This window comes from Tasmannia lanceolata, unplaced genomic scaffold (assembly GCF_043159265.1).
Source record: "Tasmannia lanceolata isolate RefF3 unplaced genomic scaffold, GAP_Taslan_0.1 ptg000019l, whole genome shotgun sequence".
Classification (NCBI taxonomy): Eukaryota; Viridiplantae; Streptophyta; class Magnoliopsida; order Canellales; family Winteraceae; genus Tasmannia; species Tasmannia lanceolata.
In genome coordinates this window covers 14699581-14721125 of record NW_027518696.1, presented here as the reverse complement: position 1 = coordinate 14721125, position 21545 = coordinate 14699581, and the positions used below count along the sequence as shown (strand labels likewise).

General features: G+C 43.4%; 1 pseudogene; it reads left to right on the top strand.

The window, feature by feature from the left end:
• Positions 1–5631: 5631 nt before the first annotated feature.
• Positions 5632–8904, top strand: LOC143852243 (alkane hydroxylase MAH1-like; annotated as a pseudogene).
• Positions 8905–21545: the final 12641 nt, after the last annotated feature.

Here is a 21545-nt window from a genome sequence, read left to right as displayed (position 1 = left end):
ACCTGGATTCTCTTAATTAGAGATCCAATTAGCATAACCTAGCCTTCTTGAACAGCAAGGCCCCCACAATTTGAACAATTACCTCTTAATTCTGAGTTACCAGGTAATACCCATCCCAATTTGATGTACACATGTACCTTTTGAGCAACAAGCCATAAGTGAGTACATGGCATTTACATTTTAAGCCGCCATACTCCAAAAATTATGGTTAGCCTCCCATTCAAGAATTTAGAGTCATGTCCATACGATACTCATACGCAATTACATTCAATTATCCAATCTTTATATAAGTATTCTTATGGACTTACTTTCTGCAACCTGCAGAATATGTATATAATAGGCACATAATGCATATATTGTTCAAATTTTGTTCCAATATGCCAAATCTACTTATTTTTCAAAAAAAATACAGAAAATTAGAATGACATTTTAACATGCATTATATTGATGAATTTCATCAATTCTTCTTTAGATGGAATAAACTAGTTAAGGTAATGCCAAACCCAATTTGGCTCTTAGAGTTCCCATGCCATAGTACATATAAAACATCATTTCTAATACATGATGGCAGTACACCAAGTTCCTTAACAAGAACAAGAACTTTAAACTTTAATAGTGTATGAACTATTAGCATTCCCATTCAAGTAATGCAGATTTTTTCTCATTGAAAATGAATCATTACTTATATTTCCATTAGATTCATTTACAAGCATTCAACAAGACAAGCTTATCTCTTAAAGGCGTTTTAGCAAACACTTGACAAGCATCATTTTCTAACCATGTACCATTATCAAAACAAATAAGTGTCAAAATATTTAACTAGGTAAATGGGTGTTGATATCAAAACATAGGCTACTGATTTTATGAGCCACCACAAACGGTCCAAATATCAAGCCCATATGATGATCAACCATGAATTCCCTTTTCTTTTATCAACAAACCAATAAAATTTCTTAAAACAGAAATTTAACATGTTGAGGCAATTGTATAAAGATACAATAAGGAAATCCATCATCAAAGCCAAACAAGTATAATCTACTAGTTTGGGTGCCAATAACAATATTGAGTGCTAAGGTACTCAACCTTTTAATTTGCCAAACCAAATAAGAGATGGGTTTTTACACCAATTTAAAAACAAGGTGTTTCCCACCCCATCCATGTGATCCATTAATTTTAGTTCCAAACATTTAAAAAGTTTTAACCAAATGATGAAAATATCATCATATGAATTTCAACCAAGCATGTGCAATTCCAAAACTATATTTAAAACTAATTATGGAACTGTTCATGTTTTTTAAGAGCAAACATAAATAGATCAACAATCAACATCATAATATGAGGCTAAAAATCATTAAAATGTTCTATTTTCTTTTGAGAAATCTGAACATATCTTTTGACTTTGTTTGCACTAAAATTGGGTTTTTTTTAGAAAGCCATAAATCATAGATCAGTAACAATTTTGACCCTTATAAGAGAAGTAGTAAATATGAAATACTACGATTCTTAAGTTTGTTGGATAGAATCCATATCTTAAGAAGCCCAAATATGATTCTTAAGAGTTGGATAAAATAGACGGATGAGATTTCTACAGATCTTATAAACAAATAATGGAAAAATGATATATGGCTTAGTTGAACCCAAAACACGTTACTTGAAACGAAAACATGTTACTCGACCTCAAAACAGTGCAAGTCGAAGCCAAAAATCCATGTATTGTAAATTAAACTATAATTGAAATAAAACATGGAAAACAGATTGCACTTATCTCTTTTGATGGAAAAACGTTTATGGGAAACCCGATTAAGAAGAAGAAGGCTGAGTCATGCCACTGGTCACTTTCCTTAAGAATCGTATCCGCCCTCTACCGGTGCAACCGGGATCCGCGAACCGATGCTCCAAGATAAAACATCCAAAATTGGCTCCAGTCCACGTGCACTCGCTGACTGGTCCACCCAGAACCACCTTAGAACTGTGCTCAGACACGGAAGGAACAGAAGGAGATGAAGCAAAACCAGAAAACATAACCCATTTTCTGTGTAAACCTCTTTCTTTTTCTGCTGGCAAAAGCCACCCCAAACGTAGACCCCAAAAACTCTTAGCCTTACCCAAACCGTATTCTTCTCCTTTTTATAGACCACAAAGTGTCTATTGGAAAGAGCCACCAATAATGGGTATTAATGTTGAGAAAAGCCACCATTAAGAGCCTTGAACGTTTCTCTTCCAACATTCATATTTGTGACCGTTGGAGATGAAACAGTTTTGCAACTTTAATAGGTGTTATTATCATAACCATTTTGCAATTAATGGGGTAAAATGGAAACCATTTTGGGCATTAAAAAGAATCTTTTCATTTAAAAAAAACACTCAAAAGTCACTAGCTTTTGAAATAAGAGGGAAACCAAAATTTGAATCTTTTCCTCTAAATTTTAAAGACAAGGCAAAAATCACTTTTGGCTTTTCAAATTCTTTAAAATTTCCAACACTTTTCTATATAGAACTCACAAAATACTCCTTAACACGTCTCTCTCGTTTCTCTACCGACTGAAAAACAAGTGAGAAAAGTTCAAATACCCACCGTGTCAGTGCATCCAATGCAGTCCCGTCACCTGTGCAAGGCCACTTGATACAAGACATTCCAATGCCTATCTAAACAGCTTCCTCTTTGCAAATGATATTGTTGCAAGGCCTTTTTGGAAGCTATTAACTAAGTAATTTCTACAAATATTATACTTCTATAGTTCTATATGAAGATAATGATATTTAACTTCAAAACCATTTGCGCGTTTATTAATTTACTAGGAAAATTTGAGTGGTCCCAAGGTTATTTAAAGCCTTATAAATGTAATGCTTCCTTTTTTATAGTTTTATCTAACTATTGAATGCAATATAAATCTGCCTATTGAATACAATAAAAATATGAGGAATGATAGAATGAAGGGCGCCCTTGCAAAAATCAGTTGCAAGGGCACTCCTATTGGTTGGTTTTAGCAAAGTGCGTTCATGGCAAACCGTTTCCGTATTTTTCTGCGCCATCATAGGCGCACTTTGCTGAAACCGACCAAATTAAGCGCCCTTGTAGCTGATTTTTGCAAGGACGCCCTTCATTCTACCATTCCTCTAAAAATATATAGTTGCTTATAGCTATCTAATATTTTATGGGATTTGCTAGCGTCCATCGGAAAGGGCATTTCACTGATGTTCTGTTGCATGTAAGAGCAGCCACACATGCTCACTTTTTAACAGATTTTGTCTTCATTCACAAGGTGGCTGCTTTGACATGCAACAGACCACCTGTGAAATGCCTTTTGCGATGGATACTAGCAATTCCCATATTTTATACATATAAATTTCTATGTACTATTTATATAGAGAAAAATATCAAGTAATACCAAAAAGAGTCTGAATTTACGGATGGGTAGTAATGTCAACTCCATTGACCCAGGGTAGTTGTCGTACGGTCCAAAGACTATTTTGCCCATCTCACCTTTCTCAAATTTATTTTCTGATTTATCATCTCGATTGCTCTATTTGGTTGCTCAAATGTGCCTCGGAGATTAGTAGAAGAAGAAGTCAAAGGGAAGTAGACAACCATGGAAGATGTATAGAAGATTAGCGGAAGAGTGGTAAGTAGTGCTTGGTTGGGCGGCAATCATTTGAAAGAAAAAAAAAATGAGGTCGAAGAAGAAAAAATATGGTAAAAAAATCGAGGTGATCCAGGAAAAAAAAATAAAAAATCAACACATTTGTAAAAATTTGGCAAGGATCGAAAAAATAGGAGGAAAATGGGATCGAACCGTCAAGCATTTGGGTCAAACCGTCCAAAATTTGGGTAAAGATCAATTTTTTGGGCTCGACCTGATTTTTTTCAGTTTGACCCAATTTTTTCTTGGTTTGAACCGATTTTCTCTGATTCACCATAGCTTTTTGTTGATTTTTTTCAACTTTTTGAACAAATTGAAAGAAAGTGAAAAATCGAAAGAACATCCAAAAAATCAACAAGAAATCAGGCCAAATAGGTAAACAAATGTGTCTAATTGTCTAAAAATTAGGACTTTTTGCAAGCTATTAATTTGGTAATTTCTACAAATATTATACTTCTGTTTGAAAATGATGATATTCAACTTCAAAATCATTTGAACATTTATTAATTTATTTATACTAGGAAAAATTGGGTGGTCCCAAGGTTACTTATAACATTATAAATGCAATGCTTTCTCTCTTTTTTATATAGTTTCCTCTAACTATTGAATACAACATAAAGATTGGATTTGAACCTTTTGCTGTGGACGCTAACAAATCCCTATAAAGATATAGTTCCTTATAACTATGAAATATTTTATACGTGTACTTTTCGATATATTACTAATGGGATTTGCGAAGGACCATCACAGAAACGGCTGTTGCATGAGCAGCCATGTATGCTCAGATTTTGTCTTATACATTTAATTCACAGGAGGTGGCTGCACTCTCATCTCATGCAACAACCTTTCCTCAAAATGCCTTCCGCAGTGGTCTCTAACAAATCCCACGTTAAATATTGAGAAATTTACCATTTAAATTTGAAAAGATTCTGAAATGACCATTTAGAGTTGATTTCAACTTAGTGACAAGTTTTGTTTGCCGTACCCAAAAAAAAACCGAACTACCCTTATGCACCGTCTGAATCTGCCACAAGCAATAAGATTTTTCAGCTTTACATTGTATAGTAAACTTGATAAGACAGGAGGAGAAGTCATCTCCCTCTCCTTCCTCTTCTCTCCTCTTTTTTTTTTTCTTTGCATTGTCTCATTCCTCTTGCTATTTATCTTATTCTTCTTCTTCTTCCTTTTGTTGTGTTCTTCAACACTTCTTCTTTTTCTCTTAAGAAATGGATGAGTATTCATATAGTCTCAGAGTTCTCAAGAAAAACAAGAACAAAAAAGGGACAGAAGATGACGATGCCTCCCCGAATGGAACGTCAGGGACTGGTGGCAAAGGAGAAGAAAAGAAGGGCAAAATTGGAGAGGAAACGAAAAGAAAAATGTAAATAGTAAAAAATAAGAAGGACAAAATTGTCTTTTGACAATACGGCACCTAGTGGGGTAATTTGATTTGAAAGTGCCATCCAACTGTCATTGAAGCTATTTTTTGTAATTAATTGGTATTTTGCCTTAAATGTAAGGAAATGATTTCTGGGCTCCAATATTTTGATAAACATGCACTCCTTCTTTTGTCGTGTAGTATTTAAAAGGCTGTCAGAGGAATATTACGGTTCTCAAAATGCTCTTAAAAGTCCTTAAATACTACACGACAGAAATTTGGAGCGCATGTTTATCAAAACATTGGAGGCAGAAATCATTTCCCTAACTACATTATAAGGTCTTCCAACAAAAGGTGGTTTATTTATTTTATTTTTTGATTGGAAAAGCTGGTTTGGCGGGAAAAAAAAAATATATAAATGAAGTTGGAAAGCACAAAATATATTTGCATCAATTACACTTTTGGATACAGGTTACAGCTATAAACTACATCCATCAATGAATGCTCCCTGAAACAAGAAAAATTAAGATAAAAGACACTCATGATCTTGAGCTCAGTCCCATAACTTTCTTTCAGATCCCAACTAAAACAATGAGCTCTGAATCATGGTTTATGGGCTTATGGAGCTTCCTCAAGAGCTACCCAGAAATCCTTATATCCATTTCTTGTTTCTTCTTCTTACATGCTTTGAGTGGCAAACACCATATTATTATGAAGTGGCCTATCCTTGGAATGTTCCCTTCTCTTCTTCTCAATGGTCACCGTCTCCATGATTGGGGCGTTGAGCTTCTTAGAGAAAGTGGGTGCACTTTTGTGTTCCATGGCCCATGGTTTGCTCGCATGAAGATCTTAGTAACATGTGATCCAGCTAATATTAACCACATTGTTAGCACCCACTTCACTAATTTCCCGAAGGGTTCAGATTTCTTGAAATTTTTCGATATTCTCGGAGATGGGATCTTCAATTCGGATTCGGATTCATGGAGAATTCAGAGGAAAATGGCTCACACACTGACACACTCATCAACCATCAAAGATTTCGTCGATTCATAGTGAAGAGTAGCAAAGAAAAGATTGAGAAGGGGCTTATATATTCCAGCTCTTGAGCACATAGCACAAAGAGGAGAAGCTGTGGACTAGCAAGAAGTGTTGCAAAGGTTGATGTTTGATAGCACCTGCAACTTGGTTTTCGGCATGGACCCTGGTTGCCTCTCGGTCGGATTTTCGACAATTCCGTTTGCAAAAGCCATGGATGATGCAGAGGAAGAGGAGGCTATTGATCCTACTGATCTATTAACATCTTACATGGATTCCAAAAATGGAAAATGAAACTTCGAGTTCAAAATATGACACATTTCTTAGGGACACCACACTAAATTTCATGCTTGTAGGGATAGACACCACAAGTGCAGCTCTTAATTACTTGGTTCTTTTGGTTGATTTCTAAGAACCCAACGGTGGAAACCAAGATTTTAGGAGAATTGAAGACTAGTTTGACAAAAGAACTAGATGGGTGTGTAGAGAATAAACCAAGGGTGTTTGATAGTGAAGAGCTTGGTAGGTTGGTTTATCTACATGCAGCCTTGTGTGAATCTCTACGGCTTTATCCGCCCGTTCCCTTCGAACACAAAGGCGTTTTGCGGCCGGAAGTTCGTCCTTATGTGGACCCCCGATCTCGAAATTGGTGAAGGACGAACCCCCAACGGCCTCTAAGATCTCCACATGTGAAGGAGAGCTCTAGCAAGGAACTCTCGAAAAAGTGCCTCTCACAGCATGAGTGGCGATGTATGTGAGATACCTTTTGATTCGGGGACTAGCATGGAACCAAGACGTATCTAAAATAACTCAGAGTCGCCAGCCTATGGACCCCCGATCCCGAAATTGGTGAAGGACGAGCCTCTAGCGGCCTCTAGGATCTCCACATGTGAAGGAGAGCTCTACCAAGGAACTCTCAAAAGAGTGCCTCTCACAGCATGAGTGGCGAAGTATGTGAGATACCTCTTGATTCGGGGACTAACCCGGAACCAAGACGTACCTAAAATAACTCAGAGTCATCCATGGAACCAAAAACAAATGCTATGTTCAATGGATAAAATTCAGAGATATAATTTGGGTTCACAGGCTGGCGACTCTGCTGGGGAGTTCTTGAAACACTGTCTAACTCTGTTAAAATGCCATTTTTTATTAACTTTGAAGAAATTTGAGCCAAAATCATTTCAAATGGGAACTTTATCATTAGAAGCCAGGGGCACCAAATAGGTGCGTAATAAAACAAGGGCCCACATACCACTCTCATCCCTGCATATATTATCCTGTTTGCTGGTTACTTTCTTGCTGTGATTTGTTGTAGATGTGCTATCAGATGACATATTCGGGATACTATGAGTATGAGCCGTGAGGGCTATACCCGCCTTCTAGAGCCACCACACTAGTAGTATACTCGATACCCGGACACTTCGTGTGTAAAACGGACAATTCGTATACTCAAGGAACTCACGGTATGCAAGTAATTATGCATCCGGCCAAGTGTCAGCCTTACCCCCTCTATATATTGCATTGTCCATTTGTTTGCATATAGGGACGAACACGTGTTGCTTAGGCATGTTGAGCCTAGAGTTAGGAGCCTTGTCCGAAGAGCACCTCATCCTCCCGAGTGCCATGAGGGCTATACCCGCCTTCTAGAGCTGCCACACTAGTAGTATACTCAACACCCGGACACTTCGTGTGTAAAACAGACATAATTCGTATACTCGAGGGAACTCACGGTATGCAAGTAATTATGCATCCAGCCAGGTGTCAGCCTTACCCCCTTTATATATTGCATTGTCCATTTGTTTGCATATAGGGACGAACACGTGTTGCTTACGCATGTTGAGCCTAGAGTTAGGAGCCTTGTTCGAAGAGCACCCCATCCTCACGAGTGCCGTGAAGGCTATACCCGCCTTCTAGAGCCACCACACTAGTAGTATACTCAACACCCGGACACTTCGTGTGTAAAACAGACATAATTCGTATACTCGAGGGAACTCACGGTATGCAAGTTATTATGCATCCGGCCAGGTGTCAGCCTTACCCCCTCTATATATTGCATTGTCCATTTGTTTGCATATAGGGACGAACATGTGTTGCTTACGCATGTTGAGCCTAGAGTTAGGAGCCTTGTCCGAAGAGCACCCCATCCTCCCGAGTGCAAGCACTCGGTCTCTTATGCCTTATTTATTAATTTTGAATAATTTTGAGCAAAAATCATGTGAAATAGGAACAGATATCCCCAAGAAAACGTTTATCTAAACATCCAAGTCCTTAGAAGAGTTGATATCAGTGTCATCTGTCAATGGAATGAACACTAGAATTCAACGTCTCTTAGAGAGGCGTAAAAGACTAATGTTTATCCAATATAAGACAACCTTGATACCTATCTCCGTACATCTTATCTAACATCCATGCCTAAAGAGAGTTGGTACCAGTATCATCTGTCATTAGAATGAACATTAGTCTTCTCCCACAGCATGAGTGGCGATGTATGTGAGACCTTGCGGCGAAACGGTTCGTTCGAGTATGAAGATCTTAATCTCCTTATATGCAATGGGAAGGATAGAGGTCATTTGAGGCAAAGATTGCTTAGAATTCAAGCCAGAGAGATGGATTTCTCCGAAAGGGAAGATGAGGTTTGAGCCATCTTACAAGTTTTTTGCATTCAATGTAAGGCCAAGGACTTGTTTGGGTAAAGAAGTGGCTTTCACTCAAATGAAGTCAGTTGTTGCTGCTTTGCTCTATAATTTTCATGTTCATGTCGTACAAGGCCACATTGAGTCTCCTAAAACTGCTATAGTTCTTCACATGAAAAATGGGTTGAAGGTTAGGTTGACCAAACGATATGCTTGATGGTGAACAAAAGAGGATGATTAAGGCTATATTTCTACCTTCTCTCCTATCCACTATAAGAGGTTATATTTCTACCCTCTCTCCTATCGCCTACAGAAATTAATTAAGAGTAGTGTGTAGGCTTGGTATTATAAATCTTAATAAAATGAGAAAAGCCATTTTCATCTCCCTTTTCAGCAATTTCACCCTTTTTAATTTTCCTAACATGATTGTATATTGTACCCTTTTTGTTTCTCTTCTTTGGAAGGCTTTGCTTCTTTCTACGTTTATTGGCTTCTACGTTTGTTTGGACCCGGGTAGAACTCACCCTCAAAAGCTAGCCGTTAAGGGGAGGGTGCCTGAATCCTTATAAGCCTACCACATCCTCAACTTCTCCGATGTGGGATCTTTGCTTTCACGTGGAACCCCCAACAAAATGGCCGTAAAACTAATTTTACACCCTTTTTAACACCCCGTTATTGAGTAAAAAATGAGCATACAATTTCTTTGGAAAACACTTCTAAAATGGGATCCCCTTCAGAAGATAAAGACAGTGGTGAGAATGACAGATGATTTAGGCATTTTCACCTGATTTTTTGCATTTCATGGGGATGCGAGCTCACTTTCTTGTCTTCTGCATGTGTCGCATGAGAGGACATCGGTTTTTTTCCCTCCTAAGGCTCCATTCCTTTAGACGTAAAAATGGACGTAAATGAAAGGAACAGAGCCTAAATGGACGTCCATTTTTACGTCGAAAGGAAGGAGCCTAAATGAAATCCCATATCCCTGGCAGCCCTCAATTTCTTTTACAAAAGTTTATGGCGAAAAGAATTAAAAGCATGCAGAAATGTTATTACCAAGGTTGAGGCTGTTGCTCATTTGGCCTTCTAGGCTCTGCATCTCAGTGGTGACCCAATTAGGGGTGCAACTTGGGTCGGGTCCGGTTGAGCTTTTGCTAAAAAATGAATTGGAATCAACCTGAATGCGACCCGATTTTAAGGTAAAACCTCAACCGGAATTCCGAAAAATCAACCCGAGTTGCACCCCTAGACCCAATTTACCCACCCTACCAGTCTACCACCACCACCAAAACACACACACACACCACATACGTGAGTAAAAAGAAAAGATATGGGAAATGATATCCCCCCCGCCCCCACCCCCACCCCCACACACACACGGTTTCTGTGAGAATGGTAAATTCTTGCCTTTAAAACTTAACAAATAATGTTAAAGGGGGGATTTTATCCCTGAGAGGGGGGGAATATCATTCCCCAAAGATATTCCCCTAGTACAATATACTTGATTTAATTTGTTATTGGGAGATGATCCCCCCCCCCCCCCCCCCCCCCCCCCCACCCCCACCCCAAATATCCATTCGTTCCCCTTTAAACGTGAACAGTGGGCAACTTTAACGTGCTTTTGACGTCAAATAATGTTAAAAAGGAGGGCGAATGCGTGGGGATGTGAAATAATCATTGCCCTTGTTATTTTATATTTAGTAATGGTAAAAAAAAAAAAAATTAAATCATTCTCATAAGTAGGGGTGCAACTCGGGTCAGGTTGAGGCCAACCCGACCCGAGGAACCCATTTTCCCAACCCGACTCGATTTCCAACCAAACGAGGGTCAACCTGACCCGACCCAAGGAACTCATTTTCCCAACCCGAACCCGACTTCAACCCGACCCAACCCGAGTTTTTAAGCTTAAAAAATTATAAAAAATGTCGGGTTTCACTTGCCCGAAGCCAACCCAGGTTGGGAAAAGTCAACCCGAACTCAACCCGACCCGACCCAACCCTAGTTGCAAGGGGCTTTGTCTAGATTTTAGAGGCCGATTGAAAGAAAATGCAACTTTTTACTATATAATTTATGTAAATATGTTTATCTATTTAAAAAATGGAATGCCAACAAAGTACCTATATAAAACCGTTATATAATAAGTCATAGTGTTATAACATGTTGCCCATAGATTTTGTTTAGAGGACTTCTGCATGTTGCAGGCTTGTTATTTTTTTAAATAGTTATTTACTAGATCCTTGGAGGTGGACAATCGTTTTTTGTTTTTTTTCTTCTATTTTTCGACTAGCACCTTGCTAGTGTGATGCAGCCAATATTACTTTTTCATTTACCGTTGCCGGTTACTCTGTCAAACATCCCTTTTATTTCACTACACTCTGCATCTAATGCCTACCAGAGGCATCTTTCAAATATTTTTAATTAGTTTCACTTATGGTTGTTTCCAGTTATTTTCTCATTCCACTTTGAGCTTCGATTGATTAGTTTCTGGATTTCTATGACATTGTACATTGTCAACGAGATTTTGATGTTGTCACAGGATTATTTTGAGAGGGTGGGTCCCACCAACTCAACTCAAACCCATCCATTGCGTGGGACCCATCATTTTACTAGTGTTTTGATAGGTTAGGCCCCACGATTTCCACCCAGCCCATGGACTTAACAGCGCCTTCGGCTCGATCAATTGCAATCCTTGGGATAGAATCCTTCATGAAGTGACACTGAAAAGTTGCCTCTAAAATGGGTGTCATTATCAGAAAATGGTCATTTTTATCTTCATCAGTTCATCTTCTTCCTCTGCTTGATATTTTCTCTTGTCGGGATCTACATTGATGATCAAGCATAAGGTCTCACATGGTGACATCTACGTGATTGTTGAACTTGTACAGCATCATGAGGCCACCTAAGTGATCTTCTTGGTCCCATGCCAAATAGATATCTCATTGGATAGTGTTAGGTCTAAAATTGGTAACAGGTTATGGTAGGGCCGGAATGGCTGATCTGGCAAGCCACAGCTGAAGGGCTAATGGAGTCCTGCGCTGCACAAGCACAGACAAGGATACAAAGGGTCAGAAGACCAACCCGGAGTGGTGCTCCGGACGGGCGCTTCGACACTCAAGTCAGTATGAGCAGGAGTGCAGAGCAATGTCAGAGCAAAAAGCTTAGGGTTTTTTATCTCAGATCCCTCACCTTAGCACAAGTGAAGGCTATTTATAGTGGTTCTGAGCCACCTGTCCAGGACAGGTGGTAGCCCCTGTATGGACCAGGTCTCATACCTAGGAGGGGCAGGTGGAAGTCCCAAATTGGTCCAGGTGTCATACCTAGCAGGGACAGGTGTTGGCTTTGCAGTGGTCCCTGTGAGGGCCACGTGTCAACAGCCGATTGGTTGCAGATTTTGGACCCCATCAGTTGCCCCCTGGTTCTCCGAGCCATTTATGACGGCTTGGAGAAGCAAGAAAGCTTACTGCCATAAATCCAAGCCCTTCTGGGCGGCCTGGAAGGGCAGAAATTGCGCCGGAGGTCTGTCCGTCTAGGCCTTCTGGGCGGCTCGGCCGGGCAGAATTTGCACTGGAGGTCTGTCCGTCTAAGCCTTCTAGGCGGCTCGGCCGGGCAGAATTTGCACTGGAGGTCTGTCCGGCCGAGCCCTTCTGGGCGGCTCGGCCGGGCAGAATTTGCACTGGAGGTCTGTCTGGCCGAGCCCTTCTGGGCGGCTTGGCCGGGCAGAATTTTGTCTTCTAGCGAACGCGTCATATCCAGTCCGTCTAAGCCTTCTGGGCGGCTCGGTCGGGCAGAATTTTGTCTTCTAGCGAACGCGTCATATCTAGTCCGTCTAAGCCTTCTGGGCGGCTCGGCCGGGCAGAATTTTGTCTTCTAGCGAACGCGTCATATCCTGTCCGGCTAAGCCTTCTGGGCGGCTCGGCCGGGCAGAATTTTGTCTTCTAGCGAACGCGTCATATCCTGTCCGGCTAAGCCTTCTGGGCGGCTCGGCCGGGCCGAATTTTGTCTTCTAGCGAACGCGTCATATCCTGTCCGGCTAAGCCTTCTGGGCGGCTCGGCCGGGCAGAATTTTGTCTTCTAGCGAACGCGTCATATCCAGTCCGTCTAAGCCTTCTGGGCGGCTCGGCCGGGCAGAATTTTGTCTTCTAGCGAACGCGTCATATCCTCTCCGGCTAAGCCTTCTGGGCGGCTCGGCCGGGCCGAATTTTGTCTTCTAGCGAACGCGTCATATCCTGTCCGGCTAAGCCTTCTGGGCGGCTCGGCAGGGCAGAATTTTGTCTTCTAGCGAACGCGTCATATCCAGTCCGTCTAAGCCTTCTGGGTGGCTCGGCCGGGCAGAATTTTGTCTTCTAGCGAACGCGTCATATCCTGTCCGGTTAAGCCTTCTGGGCGGCTCGGCCAGGCAGGTCTTTTGGCGTCTAGCGATTGCGCCATATCCTGTCTGGCTAAGGCGCTGGACGGCCAGGCCGGGCAGGTCTTTTGGCATCTAGCGATTGCGCCATATCCTGTCCGGCTAAGGCGCTGGACGGCCAGGCCGGGCAGGTCTTTTGTCTTCTTCAGATGACCAGATTTTCTGGTCGGCCTGAAATGACCTCATTTTCTGGTCGGCCCGAGATGACCAGGAAAAATATCCTGTCCGGCCATAGTATTGTACCGGAGTGAACCAAGCGGCTCCTTAACCCCAGTTTAAGAACTTGGATTTCATTGTGGGTGGTTTTTGGCCCCCGTACTCTCCTGGCCGGGAGTTGGCTCACAGCCATTTAGAGGCGAACCGAGGTGAACCACCAATGCAGGATCCCATTTTTCTGAACTCGGATTTCAGGTGGTTTTCCACGGGTGGTCCCTGGCCGGAATTGGGTTCCAAGCCAAATTGGACGTGCCGGAGTGCACCACTGCCGCTCTCTAAGTCTGCAAACACTTAGGCTGAGAGCTAAGTCTGCAAACACTTAGAATCTTCAAGGTGGGTTTCCACTGGGGCGGGTCCTTGGTTGGAACTGATCTCCAAGCCATTGCGGACGTGCCGGAGTGTACCACCGCTGAGCTGCAGAGGTCTAAGTCTGCAAACACTGCAAACACTTAGAGCTGAGCTGAGGAGGTCTAAGTCTGCAAACACTTAGATTGAGAGCTAAGTCTGCAAACACTTAGAATCTTCAAGGTGGGTTTCCACTGGGGTGGGTCCTTGGTTGGAACTGATCTCCAAGCCATTGCGGACGTGCCGGAGTGTACCACCGCTGAGCTGCAGAGGTCTAAGTCTGCAAACACTGCAAACACTTAGAGCTGAGTTGAGGAGGTCTAAGTCTGCAAACACTTAGACTGAGAGCTAAGTCTGCAAACACTTAGAATCTTCAAGGTGGGTTTCCACTGGGGCGGGTCCTTGGTTGGAACTGATCTCCAAGCCATTGCGGACGTGCCGGAGTGTACCACCGCTGAGCTGCAGAGGTCTAAGTCTGCAAACACTGCGAACACTTAGAGCTGAGCTGAGGAGGTCTAAGTCTGCAAACACTTAGACTGAGAGCTAAGTCTGCAAACACTTAGAATCTTCAAGGTGGTTTTCCACTAGGGCGGGTCCATGGTTGGAACTGATCTCCACACCAAATTGGACGCGCCGGAGTGCACCACTGCCGCTCTCTAAGTCTGCAAACACTTAGGCTGAGAGCTAAGTCTGCAAACACTTAGAGTCTTTTGGCGTCTAGCGATTGTGCCATATCCTGTCCGGCTAAGGCGCTGGACGGCCAGGCCGGGCAGGTCTTTTGGCGTCTAGCGATTGCGCCATATCCTGTCCGGCTTAGGCTATGGGCGGCCAGGCCGGGCAGGTCTTTGAGGTGGTTTTCCACTAGGGCGGGTCCATGGTTGGAACTGATCTCCACACCAAATTGGACGCGCCGGAGTGCACCACTGCCGCTCTCTAAGTCTGCAAACACTTAGGCTGAGAGCTAAGTCTGCAAACACTTAGAGTCTTTGATTGGAGGAGCTGGCATATATTAGTGACTCAAAAATGAGGGACACTGTTTAGTGACAACTCTACTTTATTTCTCTTTGAAATTTAATTACAGAGATTCTTTACAGGCCTTCAAGCATTGGCTCTGAGGAATTGAGCAAGATCTTGCTGCGCGGCCTCTGACAGGGCAGAGCCGATCTGGACAACCCTCAGGTAGTCATCGCTGTACAAAGGTACGCATTCTTCCCTTTTAGTGCCGCTACATAGCACCGCCTCGACTGGGGCTGATCCCCTCTGAGAACCCCTACACCTCCTGGTGTAGTGAACTTCATCTTCTGATGATAGGCGGAGGGAACAGCTCGGAGGAGATTCTGGCCGGGGCGTCCCAGGATAGCATTGTAGGCCGACTTGGCCCTTACCACCAAGAAGTTCACCATGGCGAAGGACTGGCAGGGCGGCTCCCCGATAAGAACTGGAAGCTCGATCTGTCCTTCAACTTTGAAAACTTCTCCGGAGAACCCGAACAGATCAGAGTTGGCCGGCTTCAGACGGTCACTTCCGATCAGCATCTGTTCGAAGGCATGATAATAGAGGATGTCTGCGGAGCTCCCGTTGTCGACCAAGATCTTCTTCATCTCCCAGTTCGCCACCAGCATGGTGATGACCAGGGCATCATCATGCGGGAGGATCAGGCCGTCGAGATCTGCATCTGAAAAGGATATCTCGTTCTCTAGCCTGGCCTTCTTGCTGCAGGTATGGACGGCGTTGACCTGCCGGGCGTAAGTCCTGCGGGCTGATGAAGAGGTTCCTCCTGCGGTCGGCCCTCCTGAAATGGTACCAATAACACCATGAGGTTGAGGTTGAGGTACCTGAGGAGGGGGGCTGGCCGGGGCAGGAGCTTGGATGCGGTCGTCCAGATGTTGAGCGCCCCGGGGGCTTCTGCCTCTGTTCCTCGGCTTGTCCTTGCGCTCTCTTCTTTTGTCATTATTTTTTAAGTACCTTCCGAGGTACCCTCTGCTGATCAGCTGCTCGATCTCCTCCTTCAAATGAAGGCACGCATTGGTGTCATGGCCGTGGTCCTTGTGGAACCTGCAGTACTGGGACATGTTTCTTTTCCCCGTCGAGGTTTGCCTCTCCGGCCACCGGATGAAATCCTCTTCCCGAATGGCTGCCAGGATCTGTACTCTGGACGCGGTCAGCCGCGTGTAATGCCCTCTCGGGTGGGGGCTTCTCCCCTTTCGGGAAGGGCTTTTCTCCCTGCGGGAAGGGCTTCTCTCCTTCTTCTGAGGTTTATCATCCCTACGCTGCTTGGTAGGGTCCTTCTCCTCAGGCCTTCTCTTGCTAGCAGAGTCCAGGGCGGCGAGAGTTTCCTCCACCGAGATGTACTCCTCCGCCCCGGCCATCAGGTCTGCGAGGGACTGCGGATTGCACCGGGCCACTGCTCGTCTGAAGTCAGTTGATCGGGCGCCGGCCAGAAGGGCATTCGTGGCCGCGGAGGGATCCAGGTTGGGAACCTGAAGGGCTTCCCTATTAAAGTGACCAACGAACACTTTCAAGGCCTCATCATCTCCCTGCCTGAGGGCCATCAGCGAAGCCGTCGTCTTCCTGGGTCTTCTGCTGCTCATAAAGTGACGGGCCAGGTCGTCCCCAAAGTCATCGAAATTGTCCACGGACCCGGGTTTGAGCCGCGAGTACCAGTCCCTCGCGGCTCCGGTCAATGTGGTGGGGAATGCCCGGCAAAGGAATCCATCCGACGCCCCGTGGAGGAGCATTGTAGTCCTGAAAGTCTCCAAGTGGTCCACGGGGTCGGTGGTCCCGTCATACTGCGAAATCTGCGGCATCTTCCAGCCCGCGGGGGCTGCCGCGCTGAGCACTCTTTCCGAAAATGGGGGAGTGCTTGTAAAGATCCGGGAGGTAGGCCGGCCCTGCTCTCTGGCGAGCTCTTCAATCCGGTGGTCGATCTGCTGGATCCTTAGTAACATCGGGTCGTCTCTCTTCTCTGCCCGGTGGACGGGCCTCTCTCTTCTTGCAGGCGGGCTCATAGCAGAGCCGAACTGACTGGGCGGACTCCCTCGTCGGTGCCGCGATCCTTCTCCGTGCATGGGGTCTCTCCTGCTACCATGCTTTTGTACGGAAGGAGATCGTGACCGGTGATGTAGGCGAGGCTCGGGGCGCACATGCTTGTCCCGGGAGAGGTGATCTCGTCTTGTGGAGTGACGAGTCTGTTCCCGGGGCAGGGGCGTGTGCTCTCTGCGGGAGCTTCCCCTCCTCTGGGTGGGCTGAGAAGCCTCGACTGGGTGCTGCTGGAGTGCGGGGGCCGGATTCCTGAACTGCGCAATCACAGCGGTCATTTCTTGGAAAAGGGCCCGCATCTCCCTTGGGGTCGGGGTAGGGTCTGAGCGGTCCGAGCGAGTCGGACTTTGCTCCCCGACCGCCCCGGCCTCTATCTGCGAGGCCAGTCGCTCGCTTCTTCCTTCGCGGGGGGCCGTAGCCCGGGTCGTCCGGGAGGTTGGCACATGCTTTCCGTTTTTCCCTACCATTGCTTGAGTGAGGTTCCGAACAGCTTTTTGTTCCGGGGTCCCACGGATGGCGCCAAATCTGTTAGGTCTAAAATTGGTAACAGGTTATGGTAGGGCCGGAAGGGCTGATCTGGCAAGCCACAGCTGAAGGGCTAATGGAGTCCTGCGCTACACAAGCACAGACAATGATACAAAGGGTCAGAAGACCAACCCGGAGTGGTGCTCCGGACGGACGCTTCGACACTCAAGTCAGTATGAGCAGGAGTGCAGAGCAATGTCAGAGCAAAAAGCTTAGGGTTTTTTATCTCAGATCCCTCACCTTAGCACAAGTGAAGGCTATTTATAGTGGTTCTGAGCCACCTCTCCAGGACAGGTGGTAGCCCCTGTATGGACCAGGTCTCATACCTAGGAGGGGCAGGTGGAAGTCCCCGATTGGTCCAGGTGTCATACCTAGCAGGGACAGGTGTTGGCTTTGCAGTGGTCCCTGTGAGGGCCACGTGTCAACAGCCGATTGGTTGCAGATTTTGGACCCCATCAGATAGATAAAGAAGTATGAAAAATCAACTGTGACTGAACGTCTGTAAAACCTTATCCAATCCAGGTCTCCTCAATGGCAGTTGTCTAAACTTGTCCTTTTTGTGGCAGGTAAGCTGGGATCGAACCTCCGACCTCATGGTCAAAGAATATAGTCTTTGCTAATTGAGCTAGAGGCTCAACCCCTTAATATAAAATAAATGTCCTTGCTATTTGGAAGAGAGGGGGTGTCCTTGCTATTTGGAAGAGAGGGGGGATCAGTTGATTTTTTTTTTTCAGGCTGGTGCACCATATAAAATAAATCGGTTGATTTTTTTTTTGCGAAATGATTTCAGCGCTCCAATGTTTTGATAAACATGCGCTCACTTGTTTGTCGTGTAGTATTTAAAGGGTTTTAAGAGCTTTTTGAGAACTGTAATATCCTCTGACATCACTTTAAATACTACACGACAAACATGTGGAGGGTATGTTTATCAAAACACTGGAGAGCAGAAATCATTTCCCCCTTTTTTTTTTTGCTCGTGGAATACAAAAAAAAGTATGGTTCCTTGTCCACATAGGCCGCGAGGAAAATTAGTTGATTTTCACCGTGGCAAAAGGATGGTAACTATACGGCCAGTCAAAGCAAGTTTAACCAAAAAAAAAAAAAAAAAAAAAACCCCATTTAGATCTATGGATTTAAATTTTGGTTTCAGTTCAGGCCCTACCGTAACCCTTTTTTTTTGCCAAATTTTGGTCATTTTGGCCTAAATTTTTACAATTCGGTCAAAATCACCAAATTTCGCTCCCAAACTGAAATTTTGGATTTCAGCAAAAATTTAAAACAATATTTAGATCAATGGATGTCATCACATCCATGTGGCAGGCGTGCACCTTAACTTACTAGAGAAGAGAAATGATTATGACAAACACAAGTCCGGCTTCATTGGAAGAAGCCAAGGCCAAGACTGCCACTCATTATACGCCATGCATGTAGGCCAAGTTACTTTTGTGGGCTGGCCCACATGCAAGGCGAGTGGCAGTCCGGCCAATTTCCATTAATTAAGATAGATGGGGTGATGATTAGAATTAAAATATGTGATTTGCTAAGCAATTTCATGGAAAGCCATTCCTGGCTGAGACTTTTGCACGAGAGAACAACCCCCTCAGATGAAATATTTGAATGGGAAAATTACATTTACACCCCCTCTGATTTATGACATATCCACTTCCACCCCTATAGTTTAAAACGTGACAAATACACCCCTGTAGTTTCAATTTGTTTAAGGTAGGCCCCCCTCAGTTGAAGGTTCGTCCATAGATTGAAGGGTTAGGATGATCCGATGGAGCTGATTTTTTGGGCACACCCTATCTATGTCAGGACCCATCATATGAACGCTTTGGATCATCCAAATAATGTGGGCCCATACCCGAATCCAAACACTACGAAAAAATCATCCAAATAATATGGGCCCACATTGTTTAGATGATCCAAAGCGTTCATTTGATGGGCCCTGACATAGATAGGGTGTGCCCAAAAAATCAGCTCCATCGGATCATCCTAACCCTTCAATCTATGGACGAACCTTCAACTGAGGGGGCCTACCTTAAACAAATTGAAACTACAGGGGTGTATTTGTCACGTTTTAAACTATAGGGGTGGAAGTGGATGTGTCAGAAACTAGAGGGGGTGTAAATGTAATTTTCCCTATTTGAATAAAACAAAATCTGCTGAAAAGTGAGGCTGTGTGGCTGTTCTCTCGTGCAAAAGCCAGCCGCGAAATGGCTTTCCCCATAATTGCCTAGCAAATCCCTTAAAATATAAAAAAATCAAAGAAAAATAATTAGGCAGATGGGATGCTTAGCCTGTAACCCAAAGCAAAGATGTGATCCGGGAAAAGTTAAGTCGAGTTAGAAAGATAACCATGGTTAGGGTTGGAGTGGGTGGCAGCTCACATGGGGGCCTCGGGAACTCACGTGACCCTGCAACAGAAGCTTACATGACTTTTTTGTCCTTTTTCCATCCCAGTAGCAGACCAATATCCTTCCCCTAGATTTAGAAACTTGTAATAATGCCATTGTTTTTTTTTAATGACTAAGATAACCCTAGGGATTTTTTTAAAAAAACTAATGGATTACTTGCTAAATGACAACAATATCCTTATTATAAGTTAGCATTCCTCAAATTATCATTTCACCATTGGAGCGATCTTAATCCTCTAATTTGCTATGATTTTTACTTTTTAGGCAAAGTTCAAATGGTATGAGGTATTGAACAAAGAGGAGTGATAGATGCATGGGTGCCTGGCGCCCTTGCATAAAGAGCCAGAAAAGGGCCCTTGATTAGATCCACATTATTAACTGCAACCGAATATACTTTCTCAACTGATTTTAAAAGGTTACTGAAAATGATGTGGATCCGATCAAGGGCCCTTTTCCTTGCTTCTATCATTCCTCTTGAAAAAATGGGTGAAATCCGGATGTTGCTATAGTTGCTATTGGTTGATGCTTGTTTGGGAATTATAATGGCTTTTGGCAGTTGGTTAAATCATAAAAGACAACATGAGTTTGTGTCACTTCAAAACATGGCAGTGCAAATACCCTTAGCCTAGGGGTGTCAATGGATCCAGACGGTCCGATGGATCGTCCGAATCCGAACGTTAATTAACGGGATCTAAACATATGAATAGGATCTATGGGCATATTTCGGATCATCAAATCTGGAATCCGAAAAATTTTGGATTGTGTATGGGCACGTCACAAATGCCCATTGGATAGTCACGATCTGAAATAGTTTACAAAAATACCCTCCAAATTTTGTTAATGCTAACCGTTCTATGAAGGGTATTTTAGTCAAAACCTCTCTTATCACTTAATGAATCGGATGGGAATGTGATTTCACTCATTTCAGTTGTTTCATGAAGGAAAGAAGAGAGGGGTTTTGTTCTTTATACGCCATATTCTTTGATAATAGTTATACATTATATTTGTGTATGTAATTTTGATTAGTTTTTTGTTTACAAGCATTATTATACACAGATAAATTTTTAATTTAGTTGAAGAAAATGCATAGAAACACACTAATAGTGGACTGACATTCTCTCTCTTTCTAAAAAAATTAATTGTTTACTTAGCTTAGTGGGACATAATAGGACACTCCGATGGACGGTCCGAATTAAAATGGATCGTGATCATAACGTGAAAAGTAGGATCCGAAGAACAATCCGACTCCGACCTGACCGGTCCCTACCGATAAGGAATTTGAATGGATTGTGACTGTGACATAGGTGGATCCGACCCGAAGTGGATCCGTTGACACCCCTACTTAGCCCATAGATATTCTTTAGTACAATTGTTTGTTATTTTAGGTATTTAATAGTTATAAGAATTTTAGTATTGAGATAAGGAAATTTAGATTTATAAGATATATTATAAGGTTTTAAATGAACTTTGGAATTAGATATTGTACAGATAGATAGTTAAAAGGTATTCGATAGCTAATTAAAAACCTACATTTATAAGATGAAAAATGACATATTTGTCCGAATTTCTTCCTCAGGCCAGCCCTCTAGTGTATTTACATACTACAACTACCCTTTTACACATACAAAGGGGTGGCCTGGGAAAGAAAGGGGGGCGAATATATCAGTTCCCTTGTAAGATTTAAATGATATCAGGCTCCACCCTTCCCATTAAAGATAAGAGAACTTATATGATGCCCGACCGTCAAGTTATAAAGGGCGGAGAGAGAAAACCTTCTCTCCCTTGATTTTTAATCAAAGAGAAAGTCCTTTTTTTGACTTTTCCTTGATTAAAAAACCAAGGCAGCAAGTTTTGTCTCTACCCGCCCTTTACATTCTCACGGTCGGGCATCATATAATTTCTCTAAAGATAAAT